This window comes from Pleurodeles waltl, chromosome 6 (assembly GCF_031143425.1).
Source record: "Pleurodeles waltl isolate 20211129_DDA chromosome 6, aPleWal1.hap1.20221129, whole genome shotgun sequence".
Taxonomy (NCBI): domain Eukaryota; kingdom Metazoa; phylum Chordata; class Amphibia; order Caudata; family Salamandridae; genus Pleurodeles; species Pleurodeles waltl.
In genome coordinates this window covers 501,549,200-501,570,641 of record NC_090445.1, presented here as the reverse complement: position 1 = coordinate 501,570,641, position 21,442 = coordinate 501,549,200, and positions in this window count along the sequence as shown.

The following is a 21,442-nucleotide window of genomic DNA, read 5'->3' as shown; positions in this document are numbered from 1 at the left end:
GCAGTTTCCCTGTCTTCGGCTCTATTTGAATGGTTGCTTGAAATGGATGGACAGTTTGTATCAGAATTGATTCATACACACTAAATTGATCAAGTTCTTGTTGCACTACTACCAATTCTAATCTATTATGACTTGCTCTAGCTGGCATTTTATTGTACTCTAATTTGTCATAACAATACTTGCATATTGTTTGCTTTGTGTCTACATGAATAACACACAAGTTTATTAGTTAATTAAAACCATAAAACTTTTCCTTCCACATAAAAGTTTAACAGAGCAATATTAGTGCAATAAGGCAATTACAGAGCTTAATGAAAAAATATATAATATATTGTTTTTTTTTTAAAGAACTTACTAATGCTATATGACATTAATATTGATAGGGCAACAAAACAAACTTAGTATAGATAAGGCAAATATAGCTTGAAAGGTCCTGTGTTTAAATAAAATTATATATAAAACTTTTCTTCCACATTGAAATGTAGAAGAGAATAGAAATAGACCAATGAGACATTTTTAAAAAATTTGACACATTGGGGAGAGATCTTCTGTTGATTATGTTTGCCCCTACCTAAGTCTAATTGTTAGTACCAGACTTTATTACCAACCTGCTCAGCAACCCGAATCAACTACCTCAAAGCCTTCCCTTCTTTTATATATTCCGTGTGGGCTATAGGGATTTTGCTATCGTTTCTACCCTCCCTATGGCTTGGTTATTTCGAGAGGCTGTGATTTTGAGAGAGAAAATTTCCCAAAATTGAACCAGCCTAATGTTCAATATTGTGCTTCGAGGGTTAAAAGCTGCAATTAGTGCTTGTCTGCAGGATCTAATTCTTAAACTGTTTAGTTCTTTTTTCAACAAGAGTCTCCTTTCAACCACCAACGCTGGACAAATGCAGACCACATTCACCAAGTTTTCTTCTGCTAGATGACAGAGACGGCACCTGGGGACCTACTTGCCGCTCCTTTTTCCATTTTGGCAAGAGGTCTAACGTTGGGACTTCACCCAGCCTAAGTCTGAGAAAGGAATGCTTTTATTTTTAGTGAGTAGGAGCCAGACATAAGTAGTGATTCTTTAAACATTTTGTAGGAGTTAAGGATCAACCAACTATGCTCCCTTTTGGTCAGCAAGTCCCTATCTTCTAGCCAGCTCTGTAGTTTGGTTGCTTTATTCACGGCTTTATTGAACGCAGGGATGGGTAGAGACCGATCCCATACCTCATCTAAGTTCAAAAGACTCTTACTTTTTTCTAGATGCCTTGTGTAGTTGCAGCTCCCTCTTTCTAGGATAATTTGCAAATGGATAATATGCCGTGTGCGGGTTGATCCTTACCTATTCAATTTTTGCCCATCAGTCTTGGTGGTAAGTTCGTCGCTGCCCATTCCCTTTCCGCATACATTTGTTGACCCAAAACCACTCATTCCCTCCCTTCTTCTCTCCATATTTGGACTGTCAGCGGGTGCTTAGGTGGGCATTTCTCAGTGGACTTTTCTTCAATGGGCCTGCTGGCTTGATGTACTCCTTTCTAAACTGACCATGTACCTTTGGGATTTCGAAGGGATTGTGAGGCTAGCAGCGGAGTTGGATAGCGCTCTTCTTTGTAGATGGTCACCTCAGTGCCCCAGGCTTTCAATAGGTCCTTTCTTATCATGATCCGCTTTGGGATATCTGGTGAAGAGAAGATGGTGAGTGTTGGGTCCGTGTTGGTTGCCTTTTGCTTGGATGAATTTTATCGCTGCAAGATCCTCTGAGGCTACAGACTGAAGATCTGGTAGTGCTTTTATGATTCTTAGAATAGAAGAGCGATTGAGAATATCTGTGGGGGACCTGGAGGTGTATTCTGGAATCCACAATAACTGCAGAGTGAACTCCTAGGCATTTGTGTCTGATATAAATGGCTGGTGTTGCTCTATATGCTGGTTTTGTTCCCTATAACCGTCTTCCCACTGACCAGTAACAGGCTTGTGTCCCTTGCTGCCCACAGTGACCCATGTTAGTTGGGGGTGCAGCGCAGGCATGATGGCTTTTGGTTTTATACTCTGGTGGCTCCTTGTGGGGCTTGGTCTTAAGTTCGTTGTTGAGCCAATTGCTGCCGGTGACCTCTGGGGGGACATTGTTGACTAGGTGTTGTCTGCTGAGCCGGGGATTGTTATCACATCTACTATTGTATTGGAGCTTGTACTTATGTGAGCAGTAATGTCTTTATTATAACCTCCATTTGACGTTGCATGGTCCTTAGGTGATTCCTTTAGGCTGGTATCAGTGCTTTTTATGGCAATTGGATGATATAATTGTGCGGACTTCCTTCCCTTCCTTGCCCGCTTTCGTTCTCTTTTTGAAAGGATCCAGGTTGTGGGAGGCTCAGGGTTCCCGGTCTTATTGATGGACTGTAGCGGAGTATGATTCTCCATGGGTTCCATACTAGCACTTGCTAGTTGGCGACTGTCAGCCGATTTTCCCTCCATGCTTGTGGTTGATGAAACAGGTGCTAGAGAGGAATCGGGCTGCTTCTCCTCTTGTTTCAGCTCCCTCGGAGTAGATTTTAGCTTGGTGGTGAGTGTTTTAGTGCAAGTATCTTCAACCTTCCGGGTGGAGCAGATGTCTTGGAGTATTCCCTCTAGGATTTGCGGTAGTTTGGATATCTTTTCTACTACCTCCTTATAGGAACAAACTGTAAAATCATTAGTTATTGACTTGCGAACCTTGTTATAAGTGCGTTTAATTTTTCCAATTTATTGTCAATCCCAGAGACAAATACTGCAAGGGTATTTAGCAAGTCGACTTGAATGTCCATTTTATTTGAGTGAAATTGAAGCGCCAAGACCGTTGCTTGCATTGAATTTAGCATTGCGGCCCACATTTCTTCTGACCTGTCTGCCACTTGGGCTGGTGTCTTTAAGTCGGGCTCTTGGTTACCACATAATAATACTTTATTTGTTGTTATTTTGTGTGGGACTTTCTGTACAGCTGTCCCATTTTCTGCCTTTGCTGATCTGCTTGTGAGGACCTGTTCCTTATCCCAGAGGTCCTGTTCTTCTTTTTCACCTTCGTACATTGGAAATGAGTGGAGTTTCATGCTTTGGCAGAATGGGTCACCTTCCTGAGATTCTTGTTCTAAATGTTCTGCGATTGCTACCAGTTCTGAGTCCAGGATGGGTAGCTTGGCTGGACTACAATTCCATTGATACTTAGAGGCATCTAGTGATTTATTGCATATGATTGAGTTTCGCCTAAGATTGTAGTGGGGTCCTGGTGTAGGAGTGGGTGGTATCGTGTCTTCCTGGTCAGTACTTGATGCGGCTATTTTCATGGGGTGATTTTCTCCAATCACTACTGTTGGCGATAGGGGGAGGGGGGGAGACTTCATTCTGAGTTTCTTTTCATTGCTTCCTTGCTGTTTCCGGTCTTGGCTGGATGAGGTTATTTCCCCAAAACTTGTTTGGGTTTGAGCCAGGGAGTCGATCCTTTTCTGGCGGCGTAGGCTCCAGCTGTAGTGAAGTAATCGGTTATCTTGCAATGCTTGGGGGAGACTGTGGGCTCTGGAGCCCGCTCCGGCAGGGTCACTGATTTCCGAAAGCTGGGCTCTCCCCAGATCATTTCTTCCATACTGGCGTTATGGTCGCCTCCCCTGCATGTGCCAATTGTTAAATTATGCCTCCTGCGTGGGAGGGGGAAATCCTGTTCGCTGCTTGTTCTCCTTTTTGGGGTTGCTTCATCAAGAGTCAGGTCTCCTTTCCTTTTTTTTTCTTCCTTGTTTTGCAGGACGGTTGATAGTACTGCCTCGTGTTTTGCCTGATCTCATGGTCGTGATCTCATGCCTTAGAGCGGGGTGATTTGGGCGGGCTGTCGAAGCGGGGGAGATAGGCCTTATTGTACCTTTTTGTGCCTTTTACTGTGTTTATTTTTCCAAGAAGAAACATTAACGCCTTAGGGTGCAGTGGAAGTACCCCTGGGGAACTTGGAGCTTTTGAGGGCCTACGCAGACCCCGGAATTACCAGTCCTTGTTGGTCCTTTCCTGCTCCTGCCTGTGGAAGCCCTGTGCAGGATGCAAGGGCGAAGGGTGGAGCAGGGGGGTAGAGGGGGTGCTCCACGGGGCTGGCAGCGGGACCGGGCAGCACCAGGACCTGGACTTCCTCCCTTCCCTTGTTGCCCTTCCTGCCCCCCTTTGGCCCCTTGCCCCTTAGTCCTCTGTCGCTCACTTGCTCACTTGCTCACCTGCTCACTTGCTGGTGCTGGTGCTGCTTGCTGGTGCTGGGGGTTTCTTCATGGCCACCTAGAAGGCCGATAGGTGATGCTCTAAGGCCAGACCTGACGTACCCGAGGAGTGTTTCTTCTTCCTTTTCTCTGCCTCCTCGCCTCCGTGATTTGTGCCTCCAAAAATTGCCCCAAAGCCCCTAATACCCCAATGCCCCCCTGCAAGCCGCACCCGCAATCAGGCCGGTTCCGCAGGTGTCTGCAGGGGTCCGCAGAGGGGGGGTGCACGGTTGTTGCTTGCACGCCGGGCTACTGCGTGCAAAAAACCTTCAAAACCTGTAAACCTGCTGCCCGAATTGCTGGGCAGGGTCCCGCCGGTCCCGCCTGGTCACGAGTAGCGGGCAGGTGACTGTGGTATTGACCGCGGTATTGATGCTAGTGTTGGCGGTGAGCTATGGCGGGGCTGCTGCTGCCGCTGCCGCTACCGCTGCTGCTCTGGAACCGGAAACCGGAAACCGGAAACCGGAAACCGCGTCGTCAAACTTCTGAACGTTGTCTCTCAGCGTCAGGAATCATTGTGTATCCACGTGGACAAGATTTGCCTACCGTTCACTTGTGTCTAAATGAAAGCATTCTTCTACAAATAGGTATGCATAAAATTCCTGCCACTTGTCATTGTTATCTTCCTCAGTTTAAGAAAACAGAACTACTTAACGAGTTTGGCTTTTGTAGTGAGTGCGGCAACAACAAATTCAAACAAACTCAGAATTCCTGAAGACATTACATTTAACTTTCCCATTTCCTTTCTAGATTTTTCAGTACTAATCTGTGTATCCAGATCCTCCACAGGCCCTATGACTACTTTGTAATTTTCCCATTTTCAGGGCCAAAGAAACAGAACTAAGGGGGTCATTCCGACCCCGGCGGGCGGTGGGCGCCGCCCGCCGGGCGGAAACCACCAAAAGACCGCACCGCGGTCAAATGACCGTGGGGGTCATTACAACTTTCCCGTTGGGCCGGCGGGCGATCTCCAAAAGATCGCCCGCCGGCCCAGCGGGAAAGCCCCTGCAAAGAGGAAGCCGGCTCCGAATGGAGCAGTGGCACCCGTCGCGATTTTCAGTGTCTGCAAAGCAGACACTGAAAATCTTTGTGGGGCCCTGTTAGGGGGCCCCTGCACTGCCCATGCCAGTGGCATGGGCAGTGCAGGGGCCCCCAGGTGTCCCACGACACCCGTTCCCGCCAGCCTCTTCCTGGCGGTGTAAACCGCCAGGAACAGGCTGGCAGGAAGGGGGTCGGAATCCCCATGGCGGCGCTGCAAGCAGCGCCGCCATGGAGGATTCCCTGGGCCAGGGGAAAACCGGCGGGAAACCGCCGGTTCCCCTTTTCTGACCACGGCTTTACCGCCGCGGTCAGAATGGCCCGGGAAGCACCGCCAGCCTGTTGGCGGTGCTTCCTCTGCCCTCCACCCTGGCGGTTTGAAACCGCCAGGGTCGGAATGAGGGCCTAAATGTCTTCACAAATGTTCTCAATCTCTACTAAAGTACCATGTAACAGAGCTCTATTCATATCTCCTAAACATAAAGCTGGAGTTTATACATAATAATGTCTCCTGACTAAATTGTGCATTTTTGAATGACGCACAGCTGATATTCTAAAGTGATAACAAGTACTTTTACACACTTTCTTTGACAGAATGGCCTTGTATGTTAGTGTATTTTCCAGCTTTGCATGGATCTAATTCTTGAAGTATTATTTTAATTTTCAGTTTGAGACTTCTCTATGAAAATTCTCTTAGGAAAGTTTTGAATTTATCAATTGATTCCTAACAGATAGAACAAATACTGCTAAACGTCCACTTGTACACATCAGCCTGTTCACACCTTCCTTGTACTTCTTTAGCTATCACGTGTTCTACATTCCTAGGCACCATTTCTTCTTTTTCTGTTGGAGTACTATCCTTTACTTCATAGCAACAATCCCTTATGTCAACTCCATGTACTAATTTATTATCTCACTCTTCATTGAAAAATGGTTCTGTGCTAGATGTGTGCATCCACTCACCTTGAAAAATTTTGAAAAAATTACTTTTGTTAATAAGCTGTTTCCTTAATGCTCTTTTCCTCATGCACAATACTGTTTATCTAGTATCTTCATTCTGTTCAATACAGGACATGTACATGTGTGTTTTATATGTGCTGGTAGTGAAAAACACCTACATTTGTGTTCCACTACTGCGAATCCTGCTCCTTTCATAGGATAGCATTAGGACTACCCTCATATACTGTTCGAGTGGTAGATTCCGATCAGAAAGGGGCAAGCAGGTCATGTTTAGTGTGGCCAGAATGGTAATAGAAAATCATGCTTATTGGTGAGGTTACTATTTCAAAAATGGCGCTTTTTGAAAGTGAGCATATCTCTGCACTTAAAATTAACCTGTGCCTTACAGACTGTCTCCAATCAAAATCTGGGCAGGGCTCGTTGACAGCTTCCTTGTGCATTTCACCCAGACAACCACAAACACAGAACACTCAGTTATACCTGCACACATCTGCATACAGAATGGGTCTTCCTGGGCTGAAAGGGTGGAGGGCCTGACACTTACATTTCAAAGGCCAGTGGCCTGCCCTCACACACTGCATTGCCAAACCCCCTACGGGGACCCTAACAGACAGATCTGTAATGAAAGGGGAACTTGTGCACTTCAAAACCACTGTTTGAGGTCTCCCCACTTCAAAGGCATTTTTAGGTACATTAACTAGGTCTCTGACCTCACCAACTCAGACTCTTTTGGACCTGAACCTGCCACCTGTCTAGAGGAACTGCCTGGCTGCCCAAAGGACTCATCTGGACTGCTTTGCATGACAAGGACTGCTTCCCTCCTGTTGCCCTGCTGCCGTGCTGCCCTCTGACTTTGCTGAGAAGTGTTCTTCAAGGGCTTGGATTGAGCTTGCCTCCTGTTTTCTGAAGGTACTTTGTGTAATCAAGACACAACTGTTGATTTCTAAGGTTTAAGACTCTTTCTAATTTTGCAAAAGTGATTTCTCAAAATGTGCTTTTTGGATCTTTATCGTTTTTACCTTATTGTAACCTAATACATATCCTATATTTTTCTAAACATGTGTGGTGTATTTTTTAGATGTTTTCATTGTTACTGTATGATTTATTGCACAAACACTTTACACATTGCCTTCTAAGTTAAGCCTGACTGCTCAGTGCCAAACTACTGGAGGGTGGGCACAGGATAATTTGGATTGTATGTGACTTACCCTGACTAGGATTGTGGTCTCTACTTGGACAGGGGTTTATGCCTTGTGCAGAGGCATACAATAGCTACGTGTACACTATCTACCCACAGCTAAAGGTCAATTTGATTTGTTCTCTTTTTTCTGCAACTCTTCCCGCTTAGCATTTGAATCTAATCCTATACAACATGTCTCTGGTTGGGTCTCAAGGAGGAGCTGGAGAGTTTGACCTACCTAGGCTGGAGGCGCACACTGTCAGCCAGCTGAAGGGGTTCTGCATGGGGATTGGGATGGGAATACCTACCCGGGGTGCCTCTGAGAAGGAGGAGTACCAATAGGCGTTGAGGGCCTGGGCAGAAGCCCGTTCACAAGAGAATGCTGAGTTGGGAGAGCAAGAAGATAGCTCTCCAGAGAATTTGCAGTAGTGGGGGATGACATCCCTGGATTTGTGCCCCCCGCTAAACCATGGAGCTGTGTCTCAAGTCACAGCTTGACTGCAGAGGAAAGGATGGAGGAGAGAGAATTCAGGCTACAGATGGCCAGATTAAACATGGGGGCAGAGGAAAGGAAAGCCAAAGCTGAGAAAGAAGACAAAGAAGCTGAGGCTGCAGCTGAGTGGGTCTTGACTGAAAAGGAACTACTTCTGGCTCATGAACTGAACCTGAAAGAGCTGGAACTCAAGTCTAGACAGTCTGAATTGAGCAGTGATAGTGGCAGCATACATACATGACCTGCTGGAGACACAAAAGTTTGTATTCCCAAGGATGTGGTGCCAACTTATGTGGTGGGAGATGGCATTGTAAGATGACAAGTAGTTTGCTGCTTATGAAGTTGCACCAAGGACACACTTCTCACTTTAGAATTTAAGGATCAGAACACATACCCGCTCGTGAAAGCCATTTTAATTGCCAAGTTTGGACCGACCCCTGAGAAGTATCACCAGAAATTCAGGGACAGTACCAAACTCTCCAACCAAACTTGGGTAGAGTTTTATGATTCTTCTAGTAACGCACTGAATAGATGGGTGTGGGGCAGTAGAGTGGATGATTGTATGGATTTACATAATTTGATCCTGAACGCATATGTTCAGTATTTGATTTACAGTGTTGCGCCAGCACTTGATTGACAGTAAGCTGATTGATCCTAGGAAGCTGCTGAGGATGCAGACCTCTGTGCTAGCACCAGACTGTCTAAAAAGGTATCTGGGGGGAACACCCACAAAGGTAGTCAGGATTCCCATCAGAAGAAAGAGGGGGGAGAAAAACTTAAAGATAAGGAGTTCTCAAAAGGCGCCCAAAATAATTCCCGAGGGAATAGTGGTAACCAGTCCCAGTCTGATTCCAAGAGGAAAGGGTTCATTGAGAATAAGACAGGGAGGTTTGTACCCCAATGTGCTGAGTGCTCCAAGTATGGTCACTCTAAGGGAGACTCCAAGTGTCCCAAGAGGGCACAGTCCCCCAATGAAGAGCAGACACCTGGGTTGGCTAGTGTAGCGCTCAGGGAGGAGGTAGTCCTAGTCAGTTTTGGGAAACAGATAGAACTAAACCTGGTATCCTTTGGGAATCCAGAGATGGTGCCAAAAGCCCACATTCCTGCAAATACTTCAAAGTATAGGCAGTGGGTCTCCATCAGCGAGCAATGGGTTGGGGCTTAGTGTGACACAGGAGCCAGTATGACTACTGTCAGAGGTCAGCTGGAGTCAGCAGAGCAGGTCTTCCCAAACACATTCCACCAAGTCAACGGGGCTGACAATCGTTAGAGCCACATACCAGTGGCTCTGGTCCCCTTTGAGTGGGGAGGGGGAGGTGTCTGGTATTCTAAAAGTAGCTGTGAGTCCTGCCATGCCTGTAGATTGTCAGGTAGGCAATGACCTTGAGCACACTACCTCGAAGGAAATAGAGCTAAGGTCTCACTTAGAAATGTTGGGATTGCCTGAGTGGGTCTGTATGACCACAAGGTCCATGGCTGCCTGGGAGGGGAGTCAGGGGTGTCTGGAACCTGGAAGAATGGCCCAGAAAGCTGCTAAGGATAGGGGCAAGGGGTGCGGGAAACCAGTCCCAGAAGTTCCACAGTGGTTGATGAGGTACCTGAGGAGGAGGCCCCTGAGCCAACAGGGGAGGACAATGCTGCCCTAAGTGACCTACTTGAGCTTGCTGGCTGACAAATTGTTGGTGGACCCACCAGCGAAGAACTCTGCAAGGTGCAGAAAAAGTGCCCCACTCTTGAGGGGTTGATGCAACAGGCCTCAGCCCAAGCAGCAGGTGAAGTCTCTAGTGATCACTTTATTTATTGGGAGAATGATCTCCTTTATACTGAGCCTGAGGTACTGGAGGCTGGGGCAGCACATGTGCTGGTGGTCCCCCATTGTTACTGGGACTTCCTACTGGGCCTGGCTCATGACATTCCCCTGGCAGGACATTTACGGCAAGATAAGACCTTTTCCAGACTTGTCACACACTTTTATTGGCCCCAAATGTGAACTGCCTCAGATGAATTCTGCAGGTCCTGTCCCACCTGCCAGGCCAGTGGGAAGACAGGGAAAAGGCTCATGGTCCCCGTGGTTCCACTCCTCGTCATTGGTACCCCCTTTGAAATGGTGCGCATCAACCACTGTTAAAACTGGGGTTTCTGGTTTGATAGGGTATGCACCTAAGCCAGGCAGAACCTACCCACTCTAGTCAGGTCAAGGGAGTTTCAAGTTCAAGATAACCCCTGCTCACCCCCTTGGTAGCTTGACACGAGCAGTCAGGCCTATCTCAGAGGCCATGTTTAAGCGTTTGCACAATACACACAACACACGTGACGCAGTGGCTGAGGATGTAGTGCATGCAGGTGTGAGGGGAGACAAGACAGGGAGGGAGGAGGAGGAGGACGTGAAAGAGGGGGACGCAGTGGAGGCTGTGGATGTTGCTGTGTCTGCATGGGGATGGTGCTTGTGTGAGTGCCTGTGGGATGTGTGGTGCTTATGTTTGCCTGAGCCACTCTTGTATGTTGATGAGTGTGCATGCTGGTCTGATGGTGTGCTTGGGATAGGCTGAGGTACAGGGAATTGGGTCTGGGTGGAGGAAGTTGGAGGGGGAGGCTGGACAAAGGGACAATGGCTGCCATCAGTGCTGAGGCCAGAGCCTGAAATGCTTTCTGTTGGGCTGCCTGCCCAGAATGAATGCCCTCCAGGTATGCATTTGTTTTTTGCAAATGCCTCTCGACACCCTGGATGGCATTCACAATGGCAGATTGCCCAACACTGAGGGATCTCAGGAGGTCAATAGCCTCCTCACTGAGAGCAGCAGGGCTGACTGGGCAGGGCCTGAGGTGCCTGGGGCGAAGGAGATGCCCACCCTCCTTGGTGAGTGGGCACAGGACACATGCTGAGGGGCTGCTGGGAGGGCGGAGCTGGTAAGGGGTGTGGCGGCTGTACCTGTTGATGCAGTGGGCACAGAGGTGCCCGCCACCGCAAGGGAGCTCCCATCAGAGGAGGAGTCGCTGTCACTACTGTCTGCTCCTGTCCCCGCCGTCGAGCTCCCCTCGCCCTCCTTCCTACTGATGGCTTCAGACTCCATTGTTTCGCCCTCCAGGGCCAAGTGGGTTGCAGCTCTCTTCTGCTCCGGTGCCAATGCTCCTCTGACTGATGATGCTATTCACACAAGAACAGGGAGACCACAAAAAGGGGGGGGAGACAGAAGAAAGACATGTTCAGTGCATGCAACACCACTGCCGTTGGCGGACACAACACACATGGAACAGCCCTCTGCACTATGCCATGCACTAACAGTTCCTAGACATTTCAGCTGACCATGGGGTACGAGGCCTAAGACCAATTGCTGCACACCTGGAAGTCATGGGAGCCTGACTAGATGTAGATGGCTCTTACCACTGGTGGGGTTGGGGTGCCACATAGCCTGCCTCACAAGGGACCTTGTCTACAAACTTCTCCCTGGCCTAGGGAAACCCACTGACCACCCCCCACCCCCCACCCAGACACCTTGTAATGTGCGCTGAGTAAGCTGAATGAGAGTGTACTCACTCCCTAGTGGCTGCTGTGATGCCCTCAAGAGCTCATCCAACTCCGGATACGCCACCGCCAGGATCTGGAACATCAGGGGGGTCATGGTGCGACGGGCACCCCTCCCACGTTGGGAGGCCATCCTACGCTGGGCCTCCGCCGTCTTCTTGCTCCAGCGGCGCAGGTCCTCCCATCTTTTACGGCAGTGGGTGCTCCATCTGTGGTAGACCCCCAGGGTCCGGACGTCCTTGGCGATGGCACGCCAAATACCCTTCTTCTGGTGGGCGCTGACCTGGAGGAATGGTACAGGGGAAAAAGGAAATGACTTACCCATCTGGACCGTCATACTCATTGCCCCCCAGTTCCCACCCTTTCCCTGACACACATACACTCCCCATCCACACATGCAGGCCTCAGCCCCCCCCATGTATCTTCCATCCACACCACTCAAAACAGGCATTGCCCATGCAGAATGCTCACAGTGTACTCACCTATTTGTCTGGAGGACTGTACAGTTGCGTGTACTGGGGGAGGACCCCATCCACTAATTTCTCCAACTCATCCGAAGTGAAGGCTGGGGCCCGTTCCCCAGACACATGAGCCATCGTCGCTTCCAGACTGAGATCACATCGCACTTGCAGTGTAGGTCCTCTCTTGTTGAAGGTCAGGTATCAAGTGAGTGAACAGACAGAAAATGTCAGTCACTGCCGGCGTACATTGTTATTGGCTCCTGGGACCCATAGGGCCCAATGTTAACCAATGCTGAATTGCGCTGCGGTCTTTGACTGCCCACCGCGGCGGTGTAGAATGTCAGTGCAGTTACCTCAAATCCCATTGTCCCACCTTACAGGTCAGGCAGCCACCATTTCAGGAGGCCGCATGGGATGGATGTTAACTGCGTCACACCTATCTAGGCCGGGAATATAGACAGATACCGTCACATTGCGGATTAATTACGTTTCTGAAAATAAAACATTGTGATACCATCGTGTTGGATGACTCTCTGCTTGCTGTTTTCTGCACAACGTCCGCTGGGGCAGGTGATGAGATGGTGGCATCCTCCGGTGTATAGACCCCTGGTGGACCTGTCAACAATGGAAGAGAGACACATCCTGTCATCCAGACTTGATCATGCAACAATCCAGGAACTGTGTGCCCAGTTGGAGCCAGACCTGATGTCAGTTATCCGCCATCTCACAGAAATCCCCCCTCTAGTGCAGGTCCTGTCTGTACTCCATTTCCTGGCCAGTGGGTCCTTTCAAACAACAGTGGCCATGGCATCAGGGATGTCCCAGCCAATGTTCTCTAACGTGTTGTCCAGAGTGTGATCTGCCCTGCTGAAACACATGCGCAGCTCCATCGTTTTCCCTCAGGTGGAGGATTTGCCCACAGTGAAAGGAGACTTCTATGCCCTGGGACATATCCCCAACATCATTGGTGCCATTGATGGGACACATGTGGCATTTGTCCCCCCCGCAGAAATGAACAGGTGTACAGAAACCGGAAGAGCTACCATTCGATGAATGTGCAGATTGTGTGTTTGCAGACCAGTACATCTCCCATGTCAATGCCAAGTATCCTGGCTCTGTGCATGTCGCTTACATTTTGAGGAATAGCCACATCCCTTATGTGATGGGCCAACTCCAGAGGCACCGTGTGTGGCTAATAGGTGAGGTCGAGGTCCCAATACAGTTGACATGGTGTCTGGGTATGGGGTTGTCCCTAAGGGTTAGTGTGTGTCTAACAGTTGTCCCTCGACATTTGCAGGAGACTCTGGTTACCCCAACCTGTCATGGCTACTGACCCCAGTGAGGAATCCCAGGGCAAGAGCAGAGGAACGCTACAATGAGGCACATGAGCGAATTAGGAGGGTGATCGAACGCACCTTCGGCCTCCTGAAGGCCAGATTCCAGTGCCTCCATCTGACAGGTGGATCCCTCTACTACTCACTGAAGAAGGTGTGCCAGATAATCGTGGCCCGCTGTATGCTGCACAACCTGGCTTTGCGACGCCAAGTGCCTTTTCTGAAGGAGAATGGGCCAGCTGGTGGTCTTTTGGCTGCTGTGGAGCCTGTGGACAGTGAAGAAGAGGAGGGAGAAGAAGAGGATATCGACAATCGAAACAACATCATCAGGCAATACTTCCAGTGAGACACAGGTAAGAAGATGCCACTGCTTCCCACATCTCATTTTAATGTTGGAACTAGCTTAAGTGTGTCATTTTCATTTAGTGTATGGTCCCTGACTTGTCACTTTGACTTTCCATTTCACAGATTTGGGTCCCACTTTGTGCCCTCTGCTATGTTTACTGCTGGCCTACAGCTGTGTTACATTGGTATCTGAACAAGAAAATTGACATTGCTATTTTCCATAGTTATTGCACTTACACATTTGTGAAAGCACAGACTGACTCCAGATTGTTTTGTTATTGAAGTGTGTTTGTTCCTGTGCAAATAAGTGGAGGGGGTTGTAAGATGCGCTGGGGTGATGGTGGAGGAATGCTCAAGGTAGAGTCCAGTCTATTTGTTTCACAGGTGCATTGTCCAAAGGGGCATAGGAAGGGAAGCAATGACAGTTTAAGGATGGACTGGGTGACATAGTGGGACAGAAGGGTGACATTCAGGGGGGTCACATTTCCTGGCGGGGGTCTTGGCAATATTCTCTGTCTTGTTCCTGGATCTCAGGGACCATTTGCCGGGTGGTTCTCCATCTGCAGGGGGTGGGGTGCTGGTGTCCTGTTATTCCTGTGGCAGTGCCTCCTGTCCACTAGCGCTGGAGGAGGTGGAGGGCTGTTCATCGTCCAGGCTAGTGTCAGGGGCCCCTTGTTGTGCCACTGTGTCCCTCCTGGTGTAGACGAGGTCTGCCAGCACCCCTGCAATGGTGACCAGGGTGGTGTTAATGGAGTTCAAGTCCTCCCTGATCCCAAGGTAGGGTTCCTCCTGCAGCCGCTGGGTCTCCTGAAACTTTGAAACTTGGCCAGTACCATGCCATCGTCTCCTGGGAATGATGATAAGCTCCTTTGATGTTGGAGAGTGCTGCGTCGAGAGTGGGTTCCCTGGGCCTGTCCTCCCCCTGTCGCACAGCAGTCCTCCCAGTTTCCCTGTTATCCTGTGCCTCTGTCCCCTGAACCGTGTGCCCACTGCCACTGCCCCCAGGTCCCTGATTTTCTTGGGTTGGTGGGTTTACCTGGGTTCCCTGTAGTGGTAGGCACACAGCTGACTGACGTGTCCTGGGGACAGAGGGATGGGCCCGCTGGGCGGGTGCTGTGTTGGTGTTTTCTGAGGGGGGAGGCTCTGTGGTGGCTTGTGACAGTGTCAGGGGAACCGACTGTCCCGAGGTCCCAGATGGGACAGGCTGGTCATCTTGATCCAGTTGTGCAGAGCTGCTGTCATCCCTGTGGGCCTCTTCTTTGGGGGGACTGAATATGTCTGGCACCTCCTGACGTTGGGTAGGGGTCCTGTTGGGGTGTAAATGCATAATTATTGTTTCTGTGTGTGCCATTGTGTGCAATGGGTGGTTGACCTTCTACTCCAGCGCTTACATTATTGCCTTGGTCTTTGTGTGATTGGTGATTTTGGGGCATGAGTGAGACTCTGTAGTGGACATGCTTGGGTGATGGTTGTCCATGCATTGTTGTCACATACAGGGCTTGGGTTTGGGATGTGTGGGTTGTGTTGGTGGGGCATCTGTGGGTTGTTGGGGTGATGGGTGTGAGGGTAAGGGTGGGAGTATGTGATGGCATGCAGGTATGGTGGGGGGATATAGTAGTAAAGATTTTCCTTACCAGAGTCCAGTCTTCCTGCTACTCCTGTGAGGCCCTCAGGATGCAGGATAGCCAAGACTTGCTCCTCCCATGTTGTTAGTTGTGGGGGAGGAGGTGGGGGTCCTCCACCAGTCCTCTGTACAGCAAACTGGTGTCTGGAGACCATGGAACACACCTTCCCCCATAGGTCGTTCTACCTCTTTCTGATGTAATCCCTAGTTCTTGGATGCTGTCCCACTGCGTATAACCTGTCGAAGATTCTGCTCCATAGCTCCATCTTCCTTGCAATGGACAACTGCTGCACCTGTGATCTGAATAGCTGTGGCTCTTCCTGGATGATTTCCTCCACCATGACCCTTAGCTCCTCCTCAGAGAACCTAGGGTGTTGTTGAGGTGCCATGATGTGGTGTGGGTGATGTGTGAGGTGGTGTCTGTTGTGATGTGTGAGGGTGTGTGTTGGTGTGTGTTGTTTGAGGTGCGTGGATGTTGTGTAAGTGATGGTGTTTTGTGTCTGTGGATGCTGGTATTTTTTAGGTAGTGTCTCTCTGTGGCCTGCTTACAAATTTCTGGTAGTAAGGGTTTGTGGGTAATGTGGGTGTGTGCTTTATATTGGATTGGGTGTGTGGGTGTGGTGTGTGCGTGTATCAGGTGTGTGTATATTTTGATTTGTCCAATGTGGTTGTGTTTTGTATATGTTTGTGTATTTTGAGTGCGGCGGTGTGTACCGCCAATGGATTACTACAGTTGAAAGACCACTGCGTTGATTCTTGGGTTGTGATAGTGTGGGCGTATTCCTGTTGGCGTGACGGTGTTGGTTTTGTTATCGCCAGTTTATCACTGACCTTTGGTGTGGCAGACTTGTGTGGGTGTCTGTATTGTGGCAGATTCCGGGCTGTGGGTAGCAATACCTGTAGTGGAATTCCGCGGGTTGTAATGAGGGCCCAAGTGATATGAAAATATACTATATTGTACACAACGCAATTATTAGACCAAACACAACATGTCAGTAATATCTTGCTACCTTAGCAGTTGTCAGAACGTTACACATTAGTTACTCTGCTGAACCAGCAATAGTCACATATAAAACACAGGCTACTTAGTATTCTGCAACATAAGCAGTAGTCAGGAATCACATTACAAAACAAAAACACTTGTCATTAAAGTATTGTGAATACCTGTACCAAGAGCATTAAAAAAAACACCTGGCAAGTCAAGAAAACATATTAGCATGTCATGCCTATAAAAAGAACATTAGCATATGAAACATCATAAACAGGCAGGGTAGCATATACATCATTAATGTCCATAACAGGAACATGTGAAATATGTACATCCTTGAAAAGTACCTGTTTTATGATGAGAACGTCACTTCTAGTGCCACGAGGATCCCAAGGGGGCCCCCGGTGCTCCTGTGTGCAAAAACGTGGGCCCTTTTGTCAGGGGGAGGAGGTGGCACGCATCCCCTTTGTTTCCTTAATATTGGGCACCTCCAGGGGCGGGCCTCCACTGGCCCTTCTACAAAAGGGGAGGGGCCACAACAATGCCCCAAAAGTGCAAGTGCCCAAACGGTAGGCTCCCTGCCCGTCTCTTGTGGGGGGGCAATACCGCAAGCGCAGGACCTCGCCGTGCACAAAGGCTCCGGCGAGGCTTCTACCTGCCCGCGTCCTGTAAGGGTGAAGGGGCTCCGGTGGGGCGGGGAGCCTCCGATGAGGCTCCCTTTCACGCCTGACGTCCTCTTCCTCAAACAGGCCCGCCTGGGCCGCTGTGGTGTGTAGGCACCAAAGTAGCTGCCTGCTTGTGGCCCGGATGTGCGCCACAGAGCACGCTTTACCACAGGGTCACGGTAGGAGAACGCTCGCTCCTTCTCTAGTCTCATTCATTTTCAACATGCCCGGGTCGCGGTGGTGATCTTGACAGGAACAACGCGCTTTCCAAAGCACGCAACAATGTGCGGCCACAGCTCTTCTCAGTGCAAGAACTCCTCCACAAAAGCGCTCTCAAGGCGCTTAGGCTACTTTTTGCAGAGCACTTTCCAGATGCTCCATATAAGTCCTGCAAAGCACACTCCAGGCGCTATTTGATGTAATGAAGCACTCCATGTGCTTTAGACAGTTGCAGGGGTCAGGGCCCACAGCACCCTGCCACTCGGGAACAAAGTTAAGGAAAAAGGAGCACAGGTGGCAGTGCCCAGCAGCAGGCCAGCACAAGGAGGATGTGGGCGGTTCCTTACAGTGACCAAGCAGGTCACAGATCAGCACAGCAGCAGCAGTCCATGGCGGTTCCTGGTGAGTCCTTCCAACATTCTGTGTCCAGATCAAAGATGTCTCCAAGAGTTCCCAAATTGGTGGGAAAATTCCCCTGTACGTATACTCAGTTCTACAGTGTGTTTTACAAAGAAGGGGGAGAGGAGGTTCCAACCAGTCACAACTGGTTCTGGGAGTGCCCCCTCTCTACTCCAGCACAGGCTCCAAACATCAGTTGGGGGTAAACTACCCTATTGTGTGAAACCCGGGCACAGCCTTCACAAATGCAGAATCATAAGCACAGATAAATGCTCACTTTCTAGAAGTGGCATTTCTGTAATAGTGATAAAAAATCTACTTACACCAGTAAGCAGAATTTCTCATCACCATTACAACCATACCTTAGACATGCCTACCCTATCCCTCATAAATCAGACAACACCCCATACACATAAGGCATGGCACTTCTAATGCAATCCTATCAGAAGGCAGCACTCATATCAGTGAGACACCAAGTTAGGCTGTTTGTCACTACCAATACAGGCCACGCAACCTGGGCTAGCTAGGACCTACCTTAGGGATGACTTACATGTAGTAAAAGGGGAGTTCTGGGCCTGGCAAGTAAATTTAGATGCCAGGTTCCTGTGGCAGAAAACTGCACACACAGTCCCTGAGCTAGCAGGCCTGAGACAGGTTTGAAAGGCTCCTTCAGTAGGATGCGGAAGCAGTGTTGCAGGCCCACAAGTAGCATTTAATTTAGAGGCCCTGGGTATAGAGGTACCACTGCACAAGTGACCTACAGGTAAATTAAATATGCCAAATAGGTATAAGCCAATAATATCAACTTTAAAAGGGAGAGCAGCTGCACCTGCACCTGCACTTTAGCGCTGATCAGCAGTGATTAAGTGCTCAGAGTCCTAGAGCCAACAGTGAGAGGTCAGAAAAAAATAGGAGGAAGGAGGCAAAAAGTCAGGGGATGAACAACCACATTAGTCCATTGGACCCCAAAACTGCCCTAGGCAACAGGTTTATCCTGGTTTTGGTGGACCATGCCACCCAGTACCCTGATTCGATCCCTCTGAGGACAGTAATTGCACCAGTGCTGACCAGAACTCTAATAGGGATCTTTGCGTGTGTGGGATTCCCAAAGAAGATTGGGTCTGACAGAGTCACAAACTTCATGTCTGCATGTATGAAGTCCATGTGGGTATGCACGTGGGGTGACCTACAAGTTCACCACACACTATCAATCTCAATCCAATGGTCTTGTGGAGCGATTCAACAAAACCTTGAAATGCATGATCACAGGCGTGCCTGAGGCCATGAGGCATACGTGGGATGTCCTCTTGCCATGCCTTCTCCCTGCTTATAGAGGGGTTCCCTAGAAGGGGGCACAGTTCAGTCCCTTTGAACTTCTCTATGGGTACCCTGTCTGGGGACCCTTAAGCATTATAAAAGAGGGTTGGGAGAAAGCTCCTGAGAAACCGCCCCTGAATGTGGTCAGTTACAGTGGTTTTGAATAGCAAACTCGAGGCCAGTCAAGAGGTAATGAAACGCTGGTATGACCAGAAGGCCACACTGATGGAGTTTCAGCCTGGAGACAAAGTTTGGGTGATGGAGCTAGTAGAGCCTAGAGCTCTCCAGGACTGTTTGACTAGCCATTTGAGATTAAGGAGCATGAAGGGGAGGCCACTTACTTAGTGTACCTCCAGTCCCCTAGGACCCCCCTAAGGCTGGTCCATGTGAACCGACTGAAGACTCATTTTGAGAGGACTGAGGTCAAAATGCTTATGGTGACACATGAGGGTGTGAGGAGGAGAGTGAACCTCTCCATGACCTCCTCTCTGCCAAAAAAGTCAATGGGTCAGTGGAAGGTTTCAGTCTCTCTGACTCCCTGACCCTGGACCAGGGAGGGGACTGCCACCAGTTAGTTACTGGAGCAGTACTCGTCCCTGTTTTCCCTCACCCCTGGTCTCACACACAGCGCTCTAGGCAAGGCAATTGAAGCATTCAGTTCACAGATGTAAAGCGCTCTTGGCCCGGCAATTCAAGTGCTTCAGTTCATAGATGTAAAGCGTTCTTGGCACTGCAATTCAAGCACTTCAGTTCATAGATATAAAGCGCTCTTGGCACGGCAATTCAAGCATTTCAGTTCACAGATATAAAGCACCCTTGGCACGACAATTCAAGCGCTTCAGTTCACAGATGTAAAGCGCCCTTGGCACGACAATTCAAGTGCTTCAGTTCACAAATGTAAAGCGTTCTTGGCACGGCAATTCAAGCTCTTCAGTTCACATATATTAAGCGCTCTTGGCACTGCAATTCAAGCGCTTCAGTTCACAGATGTAAAGCGCTCTTGGCACGGCAATTCAAGTGTTTCAGTTCACAGATACAAAGCACCCTTGGCACGACAATTCAAGCGCTTCAGTTCACATATATAAAGCGCCCTTGGCACGACAATTCAAGCGCTTCAGTTCACAAATGTAAAGCTCTCTTGGCATGACAATTCAAGTGCTTCAGTTCACAGATGTAAAGCGCTCTTGGCACAACAATTCAAGTGCTTCAGTTCACAGATGTAAAGCGCTCTTGGCACGGCAATTCAAGCGCTTCAGTCCACAGGTAAGCGCTCTTGGCACAACAATCAAAGTGCTTCAATTCACAGGAGTAAAAGGTTCTTGGCACAACAATCAAAGTGATTCAGGCCACTTGAGTAAAAGCGTTCCATTAGCATAATGAGCATGGCGCTTTAGGGCAAGACAAGTAAAAGCGCTTCCTGGCATTATAAGTAAAGCACGTCAAGTTCAATGAGTAAAACTTTTCGGCCTTTATAGTTGTGAATGTGAAAGTATTTTTGGAAAATAAGCAAATTATAGTTTTCATTGTTCTTTGAAAAGCTTAAGATGTGAAAAGCATATTTAATTCTTTGAGATTTTCTAGGTCATGATCAAAGGTTTATGTTATGAATGTAGAGATGTTACAGGGTTGATATTCTGAGTGTAGTCATAGTCCAAAGCTCTTTCCATTTCTTGGTTCTGAGGTCGTAGTTTATTCTTGTTCCATGTTCCAAAGAAGGGGCTTTGCCCTCATTTCAAAAGGGGTCTCCATCTGATATCTCAGAGACGCATTTAGTCAAGAGTCTATTGATGAGTTACATTTCTATGAATGAGTAAATGCATATTTGTTTTAACCTTTTCTTTTCAGATCTCTCTCCCTGCTGTTCCCTACCCTAACTCCCTTCCCCCCGACCAGCATCATCATAACTCTGTGCTATAATAGCTTTCTGAGTTGGTGATCCCGGAAGGTGGGCCTTTTGTTCAGCGACGTGCAGATCCCGAGGAAAGGACACTGTGACAAGATCTCAATAAATTGGAGAGGATGGGAAGAGAAAATCAAGGTGGGAGGGATTCCCGATTTAGTAGAGGAAATTATTATTATAGGTATAGATTACTCCGCTTTCCACTACCTATTGGATAGCATCAACACACAAAACCCCATGAAAAAATGGTTACAAGAGGCACCTTTCTCATAAGAGGACATTGAACAAATTGAAAATAAGGAACAATTAATCAAAAGTCAGAAAAGAAATAAAAAAGCAGCATATCGGTTGATTATAACAAGTAGAGATGTGGAGATAGTTCCCAAAGAAAAAAGGGTCCTATCCAGTTCTGGAGAGTTCAGGATATGCCAGAAAAATTACCCCACCATAAAAAACGCTTGGACTACAGCAGTCTCTACCCCTACAGAACAGGTGGGTCCTTATTTTCTGGTAAAAAATGGGTTGTTGTAGAAATGGGTTCTTTGTCCAAAATCAGGGAGCATTTAAAGCACAGCTGGTTGTTCCACAAGACTATGGGGAACAGGTACTGCATTTAGCCCATGGACAGGTAGAAGGATGCCACTTTGGTAGAGACAAGACTGAAGATTATCAATTATGCTGGTTCTACTGGCCCGAAGTATTTGGCGATATCAAGAGACACTGTTGAGCATGTCTGAAGT